The sequence below is a fragment of the Haliotis cracherodii genome, unplaced genomic scaffold (assembly GCF_022045235.1).
Source record: "Haliotis cracherodii isolate W230 unplaced genomic scaffold, xgHalCrac1.p SCAF_3, whole genome shotgun sequence".
NCBI lineage: Eukaryota > Metazoa > Mollusca > Gastropoda > Lepetellida > Haliotidae > Haliotis > Haliotis cracherodii.
The window spans coordinates 30362995-30369118 of NW_027266286.1; positions in this window are offsets into that span (position 1 = coordinate 30362995).

Consider the following 6124-nt stretch of genomic DNA (forward strand, 5'->3'; position numbering starts at 1 on the left):
ATCATTTTGATAGAACCAAGCAACTACATTTCCATTGAAAAGGAGCCCCACTGAGATGGGAGATTAAGGCCTGAACCTGTGGAAAGTCTAGACTTGCTTCATGTAAAGATATATCATTACAGAAGGACTGGACAGAAGGGTAAATAGTATGGTTCAGGGACTTGAGGCAGACGAGTGACGTTTTGTATGGGTCGCTTTTCTTGTTCGGTGGCCAAGAAACCATATCATTACAGGCCGCCGTGGTTATTTTGCTAACTGTGACGTAAAACAGCATTCACTCACTGAGACTATGTAAATGGTGAATTCATCTTGGATAATGACGCCCGGCAGTGTTTCAGCTATCGACTCTTCATGTCTCTGCTTTGATGTATTGCACCCATGCGTGCTGTATGTCTGTCAAATGTGTCAAATACGTCAAATAAGAATTATATCACTTCAAAAGAAATACAACACACCGGTACACTGAGAACGACAGTCTCGGTGTTGGAGAGTGTTTGGACGTACTAGCAGCCTTACAACTGCTTCTAGGACTTAAAACTAACCTGAATATGCAACGCGACTTGCGATGATCTCAACTTCTCATTAAAGGGAATGCCTAAATTCTTAATGTCTTTCAAACTGTATAATATTCAACTTCACCCAGGTAGTGTTGTAGAAGAACGATGTTTGCAAGGCTAGGTTTTAGCGACAAAGTCACAAGAGTATATGAAATGGCTTGACCGATCTCGTATCGTTTTGTTTCACTGACTTCAGACATTGTCTGAATAATTTGCTGTAGGACACGCTACCTAGTAATATATACCACCTTAAGCCTGAAAGGTAGAGATTATTATCCTATATGAAGTACAAATACTGCCTGTGATCTTAGATAGGGTTCTTTATCCAGACACTCGAGCCGAGGCACACATGACGAAGGTAGCAGAATGACTTGCGGACATTTTTTCAGTCTGGTGTTGGTCCGGTACAAGAGGTCTGATTGTTGATGTCGGGTCATAGGTCACATTCTGCTGACTTTGCTGGCTTTGGCATTGTCTTTGGTACTTGATAGCACGTGACATGCTACCTGACGCGGGAAAAGAGTCTGTCATTTGTATGTTTTAACTCAGGTAGGTGGGATTGTATTTTTTAATTCTGAAAATATGTCTACTCGTTTAAAAAATTGTATAAAGCTGACAGGGTATCTTATGTCAGATTGTCGTTTTGGACAAAAGGTTATTTCCGGTGTGACCCCTTCCAGAAACATTATAGACTGGTTGTCATTCTCCTGTACATAAAAATACTATAGACCCCCGAACACCAGGTGATGATCTTAACAATTGTATCGTATTCAAATAACTAATATATTATTTATACTGACACAGTTAAGTGAGCTGGTCGTTATTGTAGTGTTAACAGAATCATTGATCCAAGAGTAAACTTATTCTGATAGCGTACACTGATGTTTCCTTGCTTCATACATGATCCACGGCAATTGAAAATACATATTAGATTTAATCTTGAACGGTGCAACAAACACTCATATCGTGCAGGTGACATTAATCTTAATCACCGATCAGACTTGTAGCATATGGCTTTCTGTCAGTTATTGTTTAACGGTTTATGTTTAATACGTGTAAATAAATCGACATTTATCCAAATTAGCAAGGTGTAAAGCCATAGCACATTGCAAAATGGCAACAGCCATTAAACCGTATTGATTCACACAACGAATGGGGGATCCACACTAAGCTGCCGAGCAAAAGAGAGTGTACACTTATAAAATAAATTTGATAAAAAAATTACAAACATTATCAAAACGTTACTAGTCTGAAAACAGTCGCCGAAATACTGCCGACATTAGGTCCAAAAGCCAACTACGATACCCTATCAAATACATCAACATTGAATAACCATTTTTTGTTTGTGTCATTTTTATACTTTCTTGCCCCTGAGTTGACATTACCGTGTGTTCACTTCAGCATGTGTACAACCAAACAATCGTTTCGGACAATTCATCTTTGATATTTTGTTTTGGTACGTCTGAGCTTTTAGCCGAGCTTACCCTTTTCACAAACACCTGGTGTCATCATTGATTTTCCGTGATCCGTTCACAAAATTTCCACCGCTATTTTGTCCTATAGAGCCGAGCTTACCCTAATCGACACTGGTTATTCTCTGGCGTTGACGTAAGATATATAGAAAGTTTTTTTATGGCTATTATACACTTAGATCTAAAGTGAAAAATACCTCTTCTGAACATGTGATCAAAATGTATAACTTTGTTTTTCATATTAGGGGTCACAACAGCATCAGTATCGTTGGGTAGATGGTTAATATTTAAAAAAAACTTATAATGCTTTGCTTTTCAGTTTCCTTAACATATAAATGTTGTTATTATTGTAATCATGGTTTCTTCCTCATCTCCGTCGCTTCTAGATCCTCATAATTATCGTCATAACACCATCATCACCATCATCATAACAGTCGCTATTACCATCGTTACCCTCAGTCATTAATCTAGTCAGCGAGTACACCTACTGCTGGAGCCAGGGGCGGTGGGGTAGCCTAGTGGTTAAAGCGTTCGCGTGTCACGCCGAATGCCCGGGTTCGTTTACCCTGGGTACAATAGGAAAACCCCGTTTGTGGTGTCCCCGGGGATGATATGTCTTGACTTCTACTAAACACAGACTAATACCTTACTCACCCACTCACTCACTCACTTACACACTGAGATCCATGAATGCAAACAAGGTCATTACACCACAAATAATTAATATAAACAATCCTCCATATCATCATATACAATACACAATATCATTTATCAGTACGTGAGACCTGGTCGTTATTCCCAATTACTTGACGTTGTCATTCTTCTGTTTTCTTATCTGTATCTACCCCCACACCTGGATGTCGGTGGCCCTGATTATATGTAGCGAGGGAAGATTATGAAATTAATATCGTGCGAATATTACCGCCCTTGTGTCAAATTCTAATTAAGTCCCCCACAATCGACACGCAGGGATTAAACGCGCAGATAACGACGGAGGTTCAAATAGTGCCACCACGTATACCGTCAATGTAACACGACTACTCTCTGAGAACGCCCCAGAACTAATGACGAACTGCCCCTATATGTTCAATCTTACAATCAGGATATAGGCCACGATACAACAATTGCCCGTATTATTGACTGTAAATAAGTGAAAAGTATAGTCTCAATGTCTCTTTCAGACTATTATGACACATAATGTCTCAGTTGGTACATATAATATACACATTATCGCTGCTATTGCTATATTATGGGCAATTACGTACCGCTCTCTGTTGTAACGAGAGAATTTCCTTTTACTAAATAAGTAACGGTTTGATTGGAATTCCTTACTATTGGAGCTTCCTGCTCGACCAAGTGAGATGAATTAACACATTGTTGTTGAATGTTAAGGCCATTCGCCTACTTTCGCACCTGCTAATTGTATTTGAATTATGTTCACTGGGGTGTTAAATGGGCCGTATGTTTGTTGTAAAGGTTTTATATAACATCATCGCTTCACGCATGGGGCAAAAGAACGGGGTCGAATACTTGCATGTCTAACTGGTTCATCTTCCAAGAAAATAGAAATGCTCGTTATCAAAGTTTCGAAATTTGTATATTGACTTTTCAATAGTTAAAGCAATTGATAGCCTTTTTAGTGTTAATAAGTGATTCCTAGTGGCCTGACCGCCTCCGTGGTCTAGTGGTAGAGCGTCCGCCCTGAGAGCGGAAGGCCCGGGGTTCGATCTCCGGCCGCGTCATACCAAAAGACGTTAAAAGATGGTACTTGTTGTTACCCTGTCTGGCGCTCGGCATTATGGGGCTAAAACAAGGACTGGTCGGCTCGGAATCAGTATACTGTGTCTGAGTGGGGTAGTCATGTTAAACTGCAGCTAGCACTATAAATCGGCATCAGCCCGGACTAGTAGAAGTAGCCACACACACACACACACACGTCCATGCACGTCGCTATATAAGTGCAATAATCTTGAACGCGACGTGAAACCCAATTTCATCTCACCTCACCTCCTAGTGGCCTATATTTCAAATCATTGACTTATTTCACAGGACAAACATATTATACAGGTAAAATAATGGGACCAGTATTCGAGGGAGTTACAAGGAGGCGTATATGAACGACGTTAGGCACTGTGACACTTTGTTAACTCACGGCCCTTAGATGCGATATGTCGGAAGTCAAAGTTAGTTTATGGTCCAGGCAGAATCCTTGCATTTTTAACACTGCTTGTCTCGTACTACGGATGTCTCGATATACGAGATTGATACTGCATCTGGAGAATGTAATGTAGTATAAAAGGGAAGAATATGAGTTGTGTGTGCGTGTTACAAAGGATGAAAGATTAGGGGCTATAAATGTGTGTGTGTGTGGGGGGTGGGGGGGGGGGGGTGGGTGGGTGCGTGCGTGTGCGTGTGTGTTGTGTCTGCTTGATTGTTTATTCTGTAGGAATGTAATTTGGTATATGTGTGTATGTGCTTGAAAGTTTATTCTATAGAGATGTAATTTGGTATGCGTGTGTGCCTGAACGTTTATTTTACAATTTAGTGTGTGTGTGTGTGTGTGTGTGTGTGTGTGTGTGCGTGTGCGTGTGCGTGTGTGTGTGTGCGTGTGTGTGTGTGCGCGTGAGCGCGTGTGCGCTTGGTGGCTTAGTTATCTCGTCACGGTGCAGTGTTCGTGATATTATTACATACATATGATCACAAGAATACTTCAACAATGTGCAGTGTAAACATTTTCACAAATACTCAGACGAGAGATGGCTACTTCAGGGTGTGGTTTGTACATACCCCTCCGTGGCCACCTTTGTCACCACCATGTCTCTACAGACTCCACTGTGTGATAAATGAATATGTAGCCACGAGGCTTATGCCTGATGGTCAGACCCAAGGGCTGCGGGTGTTGAGTGAGTGAGTGAATGTAGGAGTAAAACCCACGAGCCCACTAGCACGGATATGGTGCTGACGGACCAGAAAGCTGATCACTGCGGATCAAGGTGTCAAACTAGCGGATCGTTACAGCTGTAAGGGACACAGCGAGAACCTTAATGAACTGGACCAACAATATTAACATTGTAATGATTTTAATCTAGTCATATCAAAGCTGAGTTGTAAATATTACACACTTTAGGAAAATTATGGCTAAATACTGTCACATATACACAATAATCCACATCCGGAAGTGAGCGTTGATGGGCATTGCAAATCGGAACCCTATAATTCCCAGGATGGAACATTTCTATACCCAATTAAAAGAAACGATTTACATGTATGTAAAATAGGGCTTTATATATTCGTGATGTAAAAATATCAGACTTTCAAAACCTCTCCACGTTGGGACAACAGCTCATTGACAATGGTAAATAAGACTGTCGGGAGCCATGGCAGAGACTAATCACGACTGTACAGTTGTGATGGTGTTATGCCCCACATCCGATTATCCAGCTCAAAAGGTAAGAGAGTTATGGATTAAGGGCACCATTGTGTTAATCCAGCCGTGAGAGGGTAATCCTCACAGTAACGGTGAGATGACCGACCCTGACCACGGTCATACCAGGAAATGCCCCTTTAATCTGAGTCACGGGTACCGTAGTGCTTGTAATAAATGACAGTATATTTGATCCATCAAAAGACATGTGGTGTTGTGATATATTAGAAAGCGTTTGACTGTGATTATGGTAATATGCACGCGCATTATAAACGTTTTGTTTGTTTTTTGTTTAGCGCCGCACTCAGCAATATTCCAGCTTTATGACGGCGGTCTGTAAATAATAAAATCTGGACCAGACAATCCAGTGACTGACATCATGAGCATCCATCCAAGCAATTTGGATATGATGACATGCATCAACCAAGTCAACCGAGCCTGACCACCCGATCTCGTTAGTTGCCTCTTATAAGCATCGTCGCCTTTTACATCAAGTTTGAGTTGCTGAAGACCTATTCCCACCCGGATCTTCACGGGTTACATACCTAAATATTTTCCAGTAATTTACGTAAACCCTTCGTTGATTTCTCCATCTTTGCATGATGGCTTGCCTAAGAAAATTCTTATATGTAAACATGAAATACGCCTGACACAATTCTAGCAGTTGCCAT